The sequence below is a fragment of the Pinus tabuliformis genome, chromosome 6 (genome assembly GCF_031772625.1).
Source record: "Pinus tabuliformis cultivar Carrire ecotype Pingquan chromosome 6, CPIR1, whole genome shotgun sequence".
In the NCBI taxonomy this organism is placed as follows: Eukaryota; Viridiplantae; Streptophyta; class Pinopsida; order Pinales; family Pinaceae; genus Pinus; species Pinus tabuliformis.
In genome coordinates, this window is record NC_142292.1 from 1,730,873,735 (window position 1) to 1,730,890,836 (window position 17,102).

A 17,102-nucleotide genomic window follows, 5' to 3' on the forward strand; every position below is an offset into this window, starting at 1 on the left:
ATGAAAAATCATTCGACGGGTCGTGTGAGGGCACCCGTGTGAACTCGTTCGGGCGGGTCGTTCGGGTGGGTCGTTCGGGCCGGTCGTTTGAGGGCGCCCGTGTGAACTCGTTCGGGCGGGTCGTTCGGGTGGGTCGTTCGGGCGGGTCGTTTGAGGGCGCCCGTGTGAACTCGTTCGGGTGGGTCGTTCGGGTGGGTCGTTCGGGCGGGTCGTTCGGGTGGGTCGTTCGGGCGGGTCGTTTGAGGGCGCCCGGGTGAACTCGTTCGGGCGAGGGCCGTATCAAAAATGCTAAGTTGTGACCCGAGGTTGGCTTTGTGCACGTTCGTGCAGCTCGTTTGCCCGGCTCTCCCTTGTCGGTTCGTTTCGGTCGTTCGGGCGCCCATGCAAAATCGTTCGGGCAGGTCGTTTGAGGGTGCCCGTGTGAACTCGTTCGGGCGGGTCGTTTGAGGGTGCCCGTGTGAACTCGTTCGGGCGAGGGCCGTATCAAAAATGCTAAGTTGTTACCCGAGGTTGGCTTTGTGCACGTTTGTGCAGCTCGTTTGCCCGGCTCTCCCTTGTCGGTTCCTTTCGGTCGTTCGGGCGCCCATGCAAAATCGTTCGGGCGGGTCGTTTGAGGGTGCCCATGTGAACTCGTTCGGGCGGGTCGTTCGGGCGAGGGCCGTATCAAAAATGCTAAGTTGTGACCCGAGGTTGGCTTTGTGCACATTCGTGCAGCTCATTTGCCCGGCTCTCCCTTGTCGGTTCGTTTCGGTCGTTCGGGCGCCCATGCAAAATCGTTTGGGCGGGTCGTTTGAGGGCGCCCGTGTGAACTCGTTCAGGCGGGTCGTTTGGGTGGGTCGTTCGGGCGGGTCGTTTGAGGGCGCCCGTGTGAACTCGTTCGGGCGGGTCGTTCGGGCGATGGCCGTATCAAAAATGCTAAGTTGTGACCCGAGGTTGGCTTGTGCACGTTCGTGCAGCTCGTTTGCCCGACTCTCCCTTGTCGGTTCGTTTCGGTCGTTCGGGCACCCATGAAAAATCATTCGGGCGGGTCGTTTGAGGGTGCCCGTGTGAACTCGTTCGGTCGGGTTGTTCGGGTGGGTCGTTCGGGCGGATCGTTTGAGGGCGCCCGTGTGAACTCGTTCGGGTGGGTCATTCAGGCGAGTCATTTGAGGGTGCCCGTGTGAACTCGTTCGGGCGAGGGCCGTATCAAAAATGCTAAGTTGTGACCTGAGGTTGGCTTTGTGCACGTTCGTGCAGCTCGTTTGCCCGACTCTCCCTTGTCGGTTCGTTTCGGTCGTTTGGGCACCCATGAAAAATCATTCGGGCGGGTTGTTTGAGGGCACCCGTGTGAACTCGTTCGGGCGGGTCGTTCGGGTGGGTCATTCGGGCGGGTCGTTTGAGGGCGCCCGTGTGAACTCGTTCGGGCGGGTCGTTCGGGTGGGTCGTTCGGGTGGGTCATTCGGGCAGGTCGTTTGAGGGCGCCCGTGTGAACTCGTTCGGGCGGGTCGTTCGGGTGGGTCGTTTGGGCGGGTCGTTTGAGGGCGCCCGTGTGAACTCGTTCGGGCGAGGGCCGTATCAAAAATGCTAAGTTGTGACCCGAGGTTGGCTTTGTGCACCTTCGTGCAGCTCGTTTGCCCGGCTCTCCCTTGTCGGTTTGTTTTGGTCGTTCGAGCAGGTCTTTTGAGGGCGCCCATGTGAACTCGTTCGGGTGGGTTGTTTGAGGGCACCCGTGTGAGCTCATTCGGGTGGGTCGTTCAGGTGAGGGCCGTATCAAAAATGCTAAGTTGTGACCCGAGGTTGGCTTTGTGCACGTTCGTGCAGCTCGTTTGCCCGGCTCTCCCTTGTCGGTTCGTTTCGGTCATTCGGGCGCCCATGAAAAATCGTTTGGGCGGGTCGTTTGAGGGCGCCCGTGTGAACTCGTTCGGGCGGGTCGTTCGGGTGGGTCGTTCGGGCGGGTCGTTTGAGGGCGCCCGTGTGAGCTCGTTCAGGCGGGTCGTTCGGGTGGGTCGTTTGGGTGGTTCATTCGGGCGGGTAGTTCGGGCGAGGGCCGTATCAAAAATGCTAAGTCGTGATCCGAGGTTGGCTTTGTGCACATTCGTGCAGCTCGTTTTCCCGGCTCTCCCTTGTCGGTTCGTTTCGGTCGTTCGGGCGCCCATGAAAAATCGTTCGGGCGGGTCGTTTGAGGGTGCCCGTGTGAACTCGTTCGGGTGGGTCATTCGGGCGGGTCGTTTGAGGGCGCCGGTGTGAACTCGTTCGGGCGGGTCGTTCGGGTGGGTCATTCGGGCGAGTCGTTTGACGACGCCCGTGTGAACTCGTTCGGCGGGTCGTTCGGGCGAGGGCCGTATCAAAAATGCTAAGTTGCGACTTGAGGTTGGCTTTGTGCACGTTCGTGCAGCTCGTTTGCCCATCTCTCCCTTGTCGGTTCGTTTTGGTCGTTCGGGCACCCATGCAAAATCGTTCGGGCGGGTCATTTGAGGGCGCCCGTGTGAACTCGTTCGGGCGGGTCGTTCGGGTGGGTCGTTCGGGCGGGTCGTTTGAGGGCGCCCGTGTGAACTCGTTCGGGCGGGTCGTTCGGGTGGGTCGTTCGGGCGGGTCGTTTGAGGGCGCCCGTGTGAACTCGTTCGGCGGGTCGTTCGGGCGAGGGCCGTATCAAAAATGCTAAGTTGTGACCCGAGGTTGGCTTTGTGCACCTTCGTGCAGCTCGTTTGCCCGGCTCTCCCTTGTCGGTTCGTTTCGGTCGTTCGGGCGCCCATGAAAAATCGTTCAGGCGGGTCGTTTAAGGGCGCCCGTGTGAACTCGTTCGGGTGGGTTGTTCGAGCGGGTCGTTTGAGGGCGCCCATGTGAGCTCGTTCGGGCGGGTCGTTCGGGTGAGGGTCGTATCAAAAATGCTAAGTTGTGACCCCAGGTTGGCTTTGTGCAAGTTCGTGCAGCTCGTTTTCCCGGCTCTCCCTTGTCGGTTCGTTTCGGTCGTTCGAGCGCCCATTAAAAATCGTTCGGATGGGTTGTTTGAGGGCGCCCGTGTGAACTCGTTTGGGCGGGTCGTTCGGGTGGGTCGTTCGAGCGGGTCGTGTAAGGTCTTCGTGACTCGGGCAGGCATGCAATGGGCGGACGCTCCTTGCACGACGAGCGGGTGCTCCGTGCACGACGAGCGGGTGAACGATGCGACGAGCGGGCGCGGTTATGCGACGAACATCCGAGCCACTTGCGACGAAAGAATGTGACACAATGCGACATAAGCGAGCGACACTTGAAAATAAGACTAAGTGTTGGAACTACATTTATGTGCGATGCTTAAGGAGCTAAGCCGACTTGTATTGAGACACGTTTGGGGCGTTGAAGTGTTGGTTATGGGGTTGGCCTTAAGGCTGGACACCCCCTCCAAATATGCGCAGAAATGTGTATACGTACAGGGAGCTAGAGCTCATTTGCACCACAGTTCATCAACGAACTTCGTTATCTCTTCTACATCGAGCAATGGGTAAAAGGGGCGTAGTAAAGTGCGCATATCTCATGCGCTTAAGAGAGGAATGCGCAGTTTTACCGGAAGCTGATTGTAGGTCGATAGAGTACGGTTGTGAGGTGATTTTTGTGCAGAACCGAAAGGTGGAGTTCTTGGTGTCTCGGGTGAGCACCCTCCTACCGTATGAGGTCGACACATGGTTGTAAAAGGCTGTCTTTGCCTTGATTGTAAATTTATTCTAAGTTTTGGCTTGAAGTCTGTCAAGCACACTTGTATGATGTATTATTGAAGAACTGCTATAATATATTATTGTCGGGCAGACTTTACCGGGAGTTGCCCCTCCCTTTATACTTGTGTGCAATTGTTGTTCTTGGTTAATTGCATTTGGATAATGAATGAGTATGGGCTTCATTAAGAATAAAGGATAAATGCATTTTACTTGGTTGCAAAACACAAACTAAGTAAGGACAAGTGAATTAGGCGTAGTCCATGTGTACAAGTATTGGTGAAAAGAAAGTGCACGGTGGTGCCGCACCTCGCCGGCATGGTTGAAAGACCACCGTAGGCTTGGGGGCGTGACAGGTGGTATGAGAGCAGCTGATCCGGGTATTGAAGGTTGTGGCTACTACACACCTTCACCGAAGTGAAGGTGGTATCAGAGCAGATTTCCTGGTTGAGACTTGAGCAAGGTTCAGGTGTTGAAGCATTTGAAGGTGGTTTCAGGACTCGGTTTGAGCAAGGTTGCGTGTGACAGGTACTTGCAGGTGAAGGAAATCGTTTCACACAAGTGGAACAAGGATTGGTTCTAATTGCAGGTGACTTGGTAAATATGGAGAAGGCTGAAAAGGCAGTGATGGTGGATGATGGTGAATCCAGCCATAATGCGGTTAAGGCTCTCCGGTACGAAGTATTGGAACACATGAGTCGATGGAGTTCTAACTGGGTTGCGATGCAAGCTGAGAACATGAAGATTCGAGAGAGCTGTTCAGAACTAAGGAGAGAACTTGAAGAACTTAGGAGCCAATGCGGAAGTACGACAGATGTTGAACTCAATGAACTTGATGAGGAGATCCAACAAAGTGGACTTGGTCTTCAAGAGCTCTTTGATGAAAGAACCCGGTTGAGGAAGGAAAGTACCAAATTGGAAGCCGAAATCAAGCAAATTGAGGAAGAAATAAAGAAGAAGCTTCTTGGTAAGAAGGTTGTTGTGATTGAGCAGGAAGAGCTCGACTACATTGACAAGTTGGGGACTCACTACCGAGAGCATCCAGAGGACATTCGGAAGTTTAGTTCCATGAACTTGGTCAATGGACACTTGGTTGGTGCACTTGAGCAGAACACGGTGGAAGGAAGGCTTGAAGCAAGTCAAGCTAGACCAGGGCCGAGTTCCCTAGAAGAGCCAAGCAAGGAAGTTAGGTATCTTAAGAGGAATTTCAAGAAGGAACATAAGCATATTGACACTTTTGAGGCCGAATTCTTGAAGAAGGTTGCTGAGATAAGGCGCAAGACAAAACCGATAGAGGAAGATGGTTCCTTGAAGTTAAGTTTTGTGCAGGTGACCGTGAAGGGCAAGAGATTTGCAGCTTTGATTGATACGGGGGCTACTCATAGCTTCGTAAGCAGGAAGGCAACAAAGTCTTTTGGGAAGAAAGCAAAGATGGAGAGGGAATGTAGTGCTTTCAAAGCAGTTAACTCTTCCATTAGAGTTGTTGATGGTGTGTTGAATGACAATCAGGTGAAAGTAGGATCATGGTTCGGGAAGTTGGACTTGAGAGTTTTGGACATGGGTGATCATTCTATGGTGTTGGGGCTGGACTTTATGGAGCTTTCACAAGCCATACCGATGGTGACCCGGGACATTCTCTTGATCACAGCTGGTGGAAAGAACATGATGGTACCGATGAATAGAAGGAGTTGCTTGGGGTATAGACCAAGAATGGCTTCTATGACTTTGTATCAGGGAAAATTTTAAGAACCCCCCTAAATTTGTAAATATAATAAATGGGTGAATCTCCATGGTATATAGGTAAAATGGAAGGCGATTTTATCAATGATATAATATGTATATATAATTTTTTGGCGAATCTCTCACCAGGCATGGCGAATATTTTACTCAATTATAAAATCTTGTAAGATCTTGGCGAGTCTTTCACTAAATAATAAAACTTTGTAAAGTCCTAGTGAATCTTAGCATAGGCTACATGCTGGTTTAATTCCCCCATTTAAATAGGCTACATTCCAGGTGAATACCATGGGTCAATACCATGTGCCATTTTGGTGAATACCATGGGTCAATACCATGTGCCATTTTTATTTTTATTAATTCTAATATTAGGATTAATAATGGTTTTTTGCATGGTATTAATAACAATCTAGTCCATGGTATTTGTCCCATAGTATTTTGGCCATAGGTTTCACCTAAATATAACCCATTTTTTGAGTGTTCCTAAATATAAGGTGACTTATGGAGTAAATATAAAAAAAATGTTTTATTTGTTTACCATACCTCTCGTTTATTTATATTGTTATTAATTTACCATACCTCTTTTACAAATATGGTATTTGGCCCATAGGATTCAGTTAAATAAAACCTCTTTCTTGAGCCTTCATAAATAGAACGAGGGTTATGGACTAAATATAAAAAGAGGTTTTATTTATTTAGGATACGTCTAGTTTATTTATATTTTTATTTATTTACCATACCTTTTGAGTAAGTATAAAAAGACGTTTTATTTATTTACCATACCTCCACTTTACTTCTATTTTTATTTGTTTACACCCTTACATGTATATAAGGTGACTTATGGAGTAAATATAAAAAATGTTTTATTTATTTACCATACCTCTCATTTATTTATATTTTTATTAATTTACTATACCTCTTTTATAAATATGGTATTTGGCCCATAGGATTCACTTAAATAAGACTTATTCTTGAAAATGGGTGAATGGATTCACTTGAATAAAACCTATTCTTGAAAATGGGCGAATGGAAGGTTGTAAGTCCTAATTTCAAGGGCTAAATTTACCTTTTTTACCCTCTCCCTTAAAATAAGGTGGGCTATTTGAGGTGATTTGTAAAAATGTACTATGATACAAAATATTCGCCCACTAAAAATTTAAAACCCCTTAATTTCGCCAAAGGGCGAACATTCGCCCCTAAAATTATCCTTCCTTTGTATCCCAAAGATCCAAATGTGAAGCATGAGGATGTGGAGCAAAGAGGACTTGGGAGTGTGGTTCAAACAACGAAGGAAAGGAATCTTGTTCACTTCGTTGCAAGAGTTAGAAAGAAGAATGAGGGAAGTGAGAAGGAGACCTCACGAACATGGAGACACTTAGTGGGAGCATCTTCTACTAATGATCTTCACAATGGAGCTACAAATGAAGGGAGCCCGAGTGCTACTTCAGAAGCAATGGTTGATGAGGGTTATGAGGGTAGAGATCCTGCTGGGATAGTGGACTTTTGCAGGTATGCTATGGGCATATATGACTTTCAATTGACAAAGAACAAGCTAGGTGAGCTTGGATGTACATGTGAAGAGATTGAAGCTGTGCATAGATACTTGAGGACACAACATCAATCTGACACATGGGTGGATGAGAGTCAGGGAGGAAACTTCCTGGCCCTCCTTTCTCTATAGATAACCTTGGAGGAAGGTTGGTGTGGAGGCCTTGGTAGGGAGGAACCACATCAACTTTACAAGGGGCCTTGGAGGAGGCTTCTTTATGACAAGTGAGAACTTGGATGCAGATGACCAAAGGTTGAGATGGAGTCTACATGGGTTGGACATCATGGACAACTAGAGTCATGGACATCAGGTTGGAGACATGGAGCATGGCAGTCTTATGCAGGGACATTATGTGGAGCACTTGTAGAGGTGTCACTTATAGGCATCCAATGAGGAGTGCCAAGGCAAAGATGTTGTGCAGATGGAGTTGCTGATGTGACATGGAGAGTTGGTCTCTTCATATGGAGGAGACACACATATGGATGATGTTGAAGAGGAGGTGGCTAACTTCATGTAGCACATTAACACCAAACATCATGGATGACATGTTGCAGATGAGATGAGGACTACTTCATGGACCTGAGCATGGGTTTACTTACATGGATGGATTCTTGATCGAGTTCAGGATGTGGCAGTATGTTTTGAGAACTGACTGATGGTGACATGAGGATGTGCATTCTCATAGTTTGAGCGTGACAGTTGGACTGATCACCCGACTAGTTCAAACATGGGGACTAGTAGTGTACAGAGATATGTTGGCATTATGTTGGAGTATCATGGCAGCAGTTCACATGAGGACGACACATGATGATTGATCATCATGGATTGAGATGACTTCCTGTTGATGTATCATGGGCAGCTTTGCACATGGAGATGATGACATGGTGGAGTTGACACATTGTTGCGGTAGACATGTAGCTTGAGTTGGAGGGAGTAACCTTCCATGGTGGAGAGCAGCATGGGGAAATTGTGACAGGGTGGTTGATGATCATGGACATCTATGACATACATTAGTATGGAGTATCTTGGTGACAATTGGTTGCTAAGGTGTGACATGATGGAGATGGAACTTTATATATGTTGCAGGGATGTTTGCCTTATATGGAGGAGTCTACATCATGGCTGATGATGATCTTGGTGGAGAGCTACCGAGATGGTATGTTGTCGAGGACGACAACGATTTCAGGTGGAGGAGGATGTAAGGCCTTCGTGACTCGGGCAGGCACGCGACGGGCGGACGCTCCTTGCACGACGAGCGGGTGCTCCATGCACGACGAGCGGGCGAACGATGCGACGAGCGGGCGCGGTTATGCGACAAACATCCGAGCCACTTGCGACAAAAGAATGTGACACAATGCGACATAAGCGAGCGACACTTGAAAATAAGACTAAGTGTTGGAACTACATTTATATGTGATGCTTAAGGAGCTAAGCCGACTTGTATTGAGACACGTTTGGGGCGTTGAAGTGTTGGTTATGGGGTCGGCCTTAAGGCTGGACACCCCCTCCAAATATGCGCAGAAATGTGTATAAGTACAGGGAGCCAGAGCTCATTTGCACCACATTTCATCAACGAACTTCACTATCTCTTCTACATCGAGCAAGGGGTAAAAGGGGCACAGTAAAGTGTGCATATATCATGCGCTTAAGAGAGGAATGCGCAGTTTTACCGGAATCTGATTGTAGGTCGACAGAGTACGGTTGTGAGGTGATTTTTGTGCAGAACCGAAAGGTGGAGTTCTTGGTGTCTCGGGTGAGCACCCTCCTACCGTATGAGGTTGGCACATGGTTGTAAAAGGCTGTCTTTGCCTTGATTGTAAATTTATTCTAAGTGTTGGCTTGAAGTCTGTCAAGCACACTTGTATGATGTATTATTGAAGAACTGTTATAATATATTATTGTCGGGCAGACTTTACCGGGAGTTGCCCCTCCCTTTATACTTGTGTGCAATTGTTGTTCTTGGTTAATTGCATTTGGATAATGAATGAGTATGGGCTTCATTAAGTATAAAGGATAAATGCATTTTACTTGGTTGCGAAACACAAACTAAGTAAGGACAAGTGAATTAGGCGTAGTCCATGTGTACGAGTATTGGTGAAAAGAAAGTGCACGGTGGTGCCGCACCTCGCCGACACGGTTGAAAGACCACCGTAGGCTTGGGGCCATGACAGGTCGTTTGAGGGTGCCCGTGTGAACTCGTTCGGGCGGGTCATTCGGGTGGTTCGTTCGGGCGGGTCATTCGGGTGGTTCGTTCGGGCGGGTTGTTTGAGGGCGCTTGTGTGAACTCGTTCGGGCGGGTCGTTCGAGTGGGTCGTTCGGGTGGGTCGTTTGAGGGCACCCGTGTGAACTCATTCAGAAGGGTCGTTTGAGGGCGCCCGTGTGAACTCGTTCGGGCGGGTCGTTCAGGTGGGTCGTTCGGGCAGGTCGTTTGAGGGCGCCCGTGTGAACTCGTTCGGCAGGTCGTTTAGGCGAGGGCCGTATCAAAAATGCTGAGTTGTGACTCGAGGTTGGCTTTGTGCACCTTTGTGCAGCTCGTTTGCCCGTCTCTCCCTTCTCGGTTCGTTTCGGTCGTTCGGGCGCCCATGCAAAATCGTTCGGGCGGGTCATTTGAGGACACCCGTGTGAACTTGTTCGAGCGGGTCGTTCGGGCGGGTCGTTTGAGGGCGCCCGTGTGAGCTCGTTCGGGCGGGTCGTTTGAGGGCGCCCGTGTGAGCTCGTTCGGGTGGGTCGTTTGAGGGCGCCCGTGTGAGCTCGTTCGGGCGGGTCGTTCGGGCGAGGGCAGTATCAAAAATGCTCAGTTGTGACCCGAGGTTAGCTTTGTGCACGTTCATGCAGCTCGTTTTCCCGGCTCTCCCTTGTCAGTTCGTTTCGGTCGTTGGGGCGCCCATGAAAAATTGTTCAGGTGGGTCGTTTGTGGGCGCCCGTGTGAACTCGTTCGGGGGGGTCGTTCGGGCGAGGGCGCGCCCAGGCGAACGAGCCCGTATAAAAAATGCTAAGTTGTGACCCGAGGTTGGCTTTGTGCACGTTCGTGCAACTCATTTTCCTGGCTCTCCCTTGTCGCTTCGTTTCGGTCATTCGGGCGGGTCGTTTGAGGGCGCCCGTGTGAACTCGTTTGGGCGGGTCGTTCGGGCGAGGGCACGCCCAGGCGAATGAGCCCGTATCAAAAATGCTAAGTTGTGACCCGAGGTTGGCTTTGTGCACGTTCGTGCAGCTCGTTTTCCCGGCTCTCCCTTGTCGCTTCGTTCGGGCAGGTCGTTTGAGGGCGCCCGCGTGAACTCGTTGGGGCAGGTCGTTCGGGCGAGGGCGTGCCCGGGAAAATGAGCCCGTATCAAAAATGCTAAGTTGTGACCCGAGGTTGTCTTTGTGCACGTTCGTGTAGCTCGTTTGCCCGACTCTCCCTTGTCGCTTCGTTTGGGTCGTTCGGGCGGGTCGTTTGGGTCGTTCGGGCGGGTCGTTTGAGGGCGCCCACGTGAACTCGTTCGGGCGAGGGCATGCCCGAGCGAACGAGCTCGTATCAAAAATGCTAAGTTGTGACCCAAGGTTGGCTTTGTGCACATTCGTGCAGCTCATTTGCCCGGTTCTCCCTTGTCGCTTCGTTTGGGTCGTTCGGGCGGGTCGTTTGAGGGCGCCCGCATGAACTCATTCGGGCAGGTCATTCGGGCGAGGGCGTGCCCGGGCGAACGAGCTCGTATCAAAAATGCTAAGTTTTGACCCGAGGTTAGCTTTGTGCATGTTCGTTCAGCTTGTTTGCCTGGCTCTCCCTTGTCGCTTCGTTTCGGTCATTCAGTCGGTCGTTTGAGGGCTCCCACATGAACTCGTTCGTGCGGGTCGTTCGGGCGAGGGCGCGCCCGTATCAAAAATGCTAAGTTGTGACCCGAGGTTGGCTTTGTGCACGTTCGTGCAGCTTGTTTTCCCAGCTCTCCCTTGTCGCTTCGTTTCGGTCGTTCGGGCGGGTCGTTTGAGGGCGCCCGCCTGAACTCATTCGTGCGGGTCGTTCGGGCGAGGGTGCGCCCGGGCAAATGAGCCCGTATCAAAAATTCCAAGTTGTGACCCGAGGTTGGCTTTGTGCACGTTCGTGCAGCTCGTTTTCCCGACTCTCCCTTGTCGCTTCGTTTGGGTCGTTCGGGTGGGTCATTTGAGGGTGCCCGCATGAACTCGTTCGGGCGGGTCGTTCGGGGGAGGGCGCGCCCGGGCGAACGAGCTCGTATCAAAAATGCTAATTTGTCACCCGAGGTTGGCTTTGTGCACGTTCGTGCAGCTCATTTTCCCAGCTCTCCCTTGTCGTTTTGTTTGGGTCGTTCGGGCGGGTAGTTTGAGAGCGCCCGCGTGAACTCGTTCGGGCGGGTCGTTCGGGCGAGGGTGCGCCTGGGCGAACGAGCCCGTATCAAAAATGCTAAGTTGTGACTCGAGGTTGGCTTTGTGCATGTTCCTTCAGCTCATTTGCCCGTCTCTCCCTTGTCGCTTCGTTTCAGTCATTTGGGCGGGTCGTTTGAGGGCGCCCGTGTGAACTCTTTCATGCGGGTCGTTCAGGCGAGGGTGTGCCCGTATCAAAAATGCTAAGTTGTGACCCGAGGTTGGCTTTGTGCATGTTCATGTAGCTCATTTTCCCGGCTCTCCCTTGTCACTTCATTTCGGTCGTTCGGGCGGGTCGTTTGAGGGCGCCCGTGTGAACTTGTTCGGGCGGGTCGTTTGAGGGCACCCGTGTGAACTTGTTCGGGCGGGTCGTTCGGGCGAGGGCGCGCCCGGGAAAACGAGCCCGTATCAAAAATGCTAAGTTGTGACCCGAGGTTGGCTTTGTGCACGTTTGTGTAGCTCGTTTGCCTGGCTCTCCCTTGTCGCTTCGTTTCGGTCGTTCGGGCGGGTCGTTTGAGGGCGCCCGTGTGAACTCGTTCGGGCGGGTCGTTCGAGCGAGGGCGCACCTGGGCGAATGAGCCCGTATCAAAAATGCTAAGTTGTGACCCGAGGTTGGCTTTGTGCACGTTCGTGCAGCTCGTTTGCCCGGCTCTCCCTTGTGGCTTCGTTTCGGTCATTCGGGCGCCCATGCAAAATCGTTCGGGCGGGTCGTTTGAGGGTGCCCGTGTGAACTCGTTCGGGCGGGTCGTTCAGGCAAGGGCGTGCCCAGGTGAACGAGCCCGTATAAAAAATGCTAAGTTGTGACCCGAGGTTGGCTTTGTGCACGTTCGTGCAACTCATTTGCCCGGCTCTCCCTTGTGGCTTCGTTTCGGTCGTTCGGGCGCCCATGCAAATTCGTTCGGGCGAGGGCGCGCACGGGCCAACGAGCCCGTATGAAAAATGCTAAGTTGTGACCCGAGGTTGGCTTTGTGCATGTTCTTGCTGCTCCTTTGCCTAGCTCTCCCTTGCTGCTTCGTTTCGGTCATGCGGGGGCCCATTCAAATTCCAGATGATCCGAGCGACAAGTTTTCTTTCCGTGTGAAAGGTGGGTTGGTAATTGAGTTGTGTTTTCGCGTTTGCCTGAACGATGGCCTTGGGTTGTTTGTAGGGTGGCCGATTTTCATCTTCTCTCCATCCCCACTCGGTAGTGCATGAGCGGTAATGTTGGCCAGGCTCAGCTTGGGAGGCACATGTGAACAATTCCCCTTCCGCTCTCCAAGTTCTTGGAGTTGTATGGGTTGTTGTGGTGTGGCTCCCTGGCTCGTCTTAGTCCCCGCGTGCACCTTCAGATGATACCAACGATAGGTTTCCTTTCCGTGTGAAAGGTGGGTTGGTAATTGAGTTGTGTTTTCATGTTTGCCTGAACGATGACCTTGGGTCGTTTGTAGGGTGGGCGATTTTCATCTTCTCTCCATCCCCACTCGGTAGCGCATGAGCAGTAATGTTGGCCAGGCTCAGCCTGGGAGGCATATGTGAACAATTCCCCTTCCGCTCTCCAAGTTCTTGGAGCTGTATGGGCTGTTGTTGTGTGGCTCCCTGGCTCGTCTTGGTCCCCACGTGCCCCTTCAGATGATACCAGCGACAGGTTTCCTTTCCGTGTGAAAGGTGGGTTGGTAATTGAGTTGTGTTTTCGCGTTTGCCTGAACGATGGCCTTGGGTCATTTGTAGGGCCGCCGATTTTCATCTTCTCTCCATCCCCACTCGGTAGCGCATGAGCGGTAATGTTGGCCAGGCTCGACTTGGGAGGCATATGTGACCAATTCCCCTTCCGCTCTCCAAGTTATTGGAGCTGTATGGGCTGTTGTGGTGTGGCTCCCTAGCTCGTCTTGGTCCCCGCATGCCCCTTTAGATGATACCAGCGACAGGTTTCCTTTCCGTGTGAAAGGTGGGTTGGTAACTGAGTTGTGTATTTGTGTTTGCCTAAACGATGGCCTTGGGTCATTTGTAGGGCGGGCGATTTTCATCTTCTCTCCATCCCCACTCGGTAGCGCATGAGCGGTAATGTTGGCTAGGCTCGGCCTGGGAGGCATATGTGAACAATTCCCCTTCCGCTCTCCAAGTTCTTGGAGCTGTATGGACTTTTGTGGTGTGACTCCCTGGCTCGTCTTGGTCCCTGCGTGCCCCTTCAGATGATACCAGCGATAGGTTTCCTTTTTGTGTGAAAGGTGGGTTGGTAATTGAGTTGTGTTTTCGCGTTTTCCTGAACAATGGCCTTTCGTCGTTTGTAGGGCTGACGATTCTCATCTTCTCTCCATCCCCACTCGGTAGCGCATGAGTGGTAATTCTGGCCACGCTCGGCTTGGGAGGCATATGTTAACAATTCCCCTTCCACTCTCCAAGTTCTTGGAGCTATTTGGGCTATTGTGGTGTGGCTCCGTGGCTCATCTTGGTCCCCGCGTGCCCCTCCAGATGATACCAGCGATAGGTTTTCTTTCCGTGTGAAAGGTGGGTTGGTAATCGAGTTGTGTTTTCGGGTTTTCCTGAACGATGGCCTTGGGTCGTTTGTAGGGCGGTCGATTTTCATCTTCTCTCCATCCCCACTTGGTAGCGCATGAGCGGTAATGTTGGCCAGGCTCGGCCTAGGAGGCATATGTGAACAATTCCCCTTTCGCTCTCCAAGTTCTTGGAGCTGTATGGGCTGTTGTGGTGTGGCTCCCTGGCTCGTCCTGGTCCCCGCGTGCCCCTCCAGATGATACCAGCGACAGGTTTTATTTCCGTGTGAAAGGTGGGTTGGTGATCGAGTTGTATTTTTGGGTTTGCCTGAACGATGGCCTTGGGTCGTTTGTAGGGCGGCCGATTTTCGTCTTCTATCCATCCCCACTCGGTAGCGCATGAGTGGTAATGTTGGCCAGGCTCGGCCTGGGAGGCATATGTGAACAATTCCCCTTCCGCTCTCCAAGTTCTTGGAGCTGTATGGGATTTTGTGGTGTGGCTCCCTGGCTCGTCCTGGTCCCCTCGTGCCCCTCCCGATGATACCAGCGGTAGGTTTTCTTTCCGTGTGAAAGGTGGGTTGGTGATCGAGTTGTGTTTTCGGGTTTGCCTGAACGATGGCCTTGGGTCATTTGGAGGGCGGCCGATTTTCGTCTTCACTCCGTCCCCGCTCGGTAGCACATGAGTGGTAATGTGGCCATGCTCATCCCCGTCCCTCTTTCCCATCCAAACGATCATAAGAATGTTGAAAGTTTTCTTGGCGCTCCTTTGAGCCTTCGTTGTTGCGGGTCCTAGATGGAAGCCCCAAAACTTCGTCGTTGCCTATGTCGCTATCGTGCCCGTCGGTTGTTGTGAATAGAGAATTTTGATTGGGCTGGGTAGCCATTTGTGGCTCCATTGAAATTGGCTCGTCGTTATATTGTTAACCTCCTCCCTATTTGGTGTGGAGGGTTTTGCTTTTCGTGTGAAAGGTGGGTTGGTAATTGAGTTGGTTTTTCGGGTTTGCCTCAAGAATGGCCTTGGGTTGTTTGTAGGGCGTCCGATTTTAATCTTCTCTCCATACCCACTCGGTAGCGTATGAGTGCTAATGTTGGCCATGCTTGTCCTTGGAGGCATATGTGAACAATTCCCCTTCAGCTCCAAGTTTTGGGAGTTGTATGGGTTTTTGTGTTGTGGCTTCTTGTGATGGCTAGCCTCTTCATTGTTCGGCTGTTTATGGCGCCGATGTCTTGTGCTTGTACTCTTTCCGTGTTGGCATTGTCGGTTGAGATGCATACATTTAAGAGGGACGTGGAAGGGTTTTGGTTGTAAACCACCTACCCTCCCTCTTGCTTGCTTTTTCCATCGGGCAATGTGAGGCGCTGTTCTCCTTGTTGTAAAGTACAGGGTTGGTATTCCTTTCAAAGTGCACATCGTTCATGGTTGCGTTGGATTTGAGGTTTTGATAGATGTGTTGGCCCATATGTTTGATCGAGGGGTCGGATTTTCCCTTGCATATTGCGTGTGTGGCAGGCTTTTGTGGTTGGAAATGTTAAGTCATAACGTTTATGGGCATTTGTTGTTTCAATTGTGTATGCGCTTGTGGTCCAATGGGGAGGAGGCTTGCTACTATTATAGTCATCGATGGTGGGGGCTATTTGGAAGAAGGATTTCGAGGTGGAATGCTTTGACCTCCCTCCTTTGCGTGGAGGTGGCCGTAGGGGAAAGTTATTCATCGTCTGGTCGGTAAAGCTGTGGGAAATCTCCTAGGTTGCCTGTACGTAGGGTGCGTGGGGTGCGGAGCTGCCCGATCCCTCCTCCTATTCGGATATGTGCCCTCGTATTGTGTAGCGACCCTCTTGATTTGCATTTGCTTCCTTCCTTTGCCTTCGCATCGTGGTTTCCGCATGCGGTCAAGTGATCGAGGTCCATCGTCAGCTGGCACGGGTGGACTGCTAGGTGGCCTCGATGCGTGGCGTGGAGGGTCGGGGGGAATTTCTTAGAGAGGTTGTGGGCTCGGTTGGTCTTGTTGTTTTGTTTCCTTCCGTTTCCTTTGCATTGAGGCTGCCGCAGGTGATCATGCGATCGAGGTCCATCGTTGCTGCTGTCTGGGTGGACTCCTAGGTGGCCTCTCTGTGGGGAGGGTTGGGGGGCACTTGTTGTTTCAATTGTGTATGCGCTTGTGGTCCAATGGGGAGGAGGCTTGCTACTATAGTCATCGATGGTGGGGGCTATCTGGAAGAAGGATTTCAAGGTGGAATGCTTCGACCTCCCTCCTTTGCATGGAGGTGGCCGTAGGGGAAAATTATTCATCGTCCGGTCGGTAAAGCTGTGGGAAATCTCCTAGGTTGCCTGTACGTAGGGTGCGTGGGGTGCGGAGCTGCCTGATCCATCCTCCTGTTCGGATATGTGTCCTTGTATTTTGTAGCGACCCTCTTGATTTGCATTTGCTTCCTTACTTTGCCTTTGCATCGTGGTTGCCGTAGGCGGTCAACTGATCAAGGTCCACCGTCAGCTGGCATGGGTGGACTCCTAGGTGGCCTCGGTGTGTGGCGTGGAGGGTCGGGGGGCATTTCTAAGAGAGGTTGTGGGCTCGGTTGGTCTTGTTGTTTTGTTTCCTTCCGTTTCCTTTGCATTGAGGCTGCCGCAGGCGATCATGCGATCGAGGTCCATCATTGCTGCTGTCCAGGTGGACTCCTAGGTGGCCTCTTTGGGGGGAGGGTCGGGGGACACTTGTTGTTTCAATTGTGTATGCGCTTTTGGTCCAATGGGGACGAGGCTTGCTACTATAGTCATCGATGGTGGGGGCTATCTGGAAGAAGGATTTTGAGGTGGAATGCTTTGACCTCCCTCCTTTGCGTGGAGGTGGCCGTAGGGGAAAAGTATTCATCGTCCAGTCAGTAAAGCTGTGGGAAATCTCCTAGGTTGCCTGTATGTAGGGTGTGTGGGGTGCGGAGCTGCCCGATCCCTCCTCCTGTTTGGATATGTTCTTGTATTGTGTAGGGACCCTCTTGATTTGCATTTGCTTCCTTCCTTTGCCTTCGCATCGTGGTTGCCGCAGGCGATCAACTGATCGAGCTCCACCGTTGCTGATGTGCGGGTGGACTCCTAGGTGGCCTCGGTGCGTGGCGTGGAGGGTCGGGGGGCATTTCTAAGAGAGGTTGTGGGCTCGGTTGGTCTTGTTGTTTTGTTTCCTTCCGTTTCCTTTGCATTGAGGCTACCGCAGGCGATCATGCGATCGAGGTCCATCGTTGCTGCTGTCCGGGTGGACTCCTAGGTGGCCTCTCTGCGGGGAGGGTTGGGGGGCACATATTGTTTCAATTGTGTATGCGCTTGTGGTCCAATGGGGA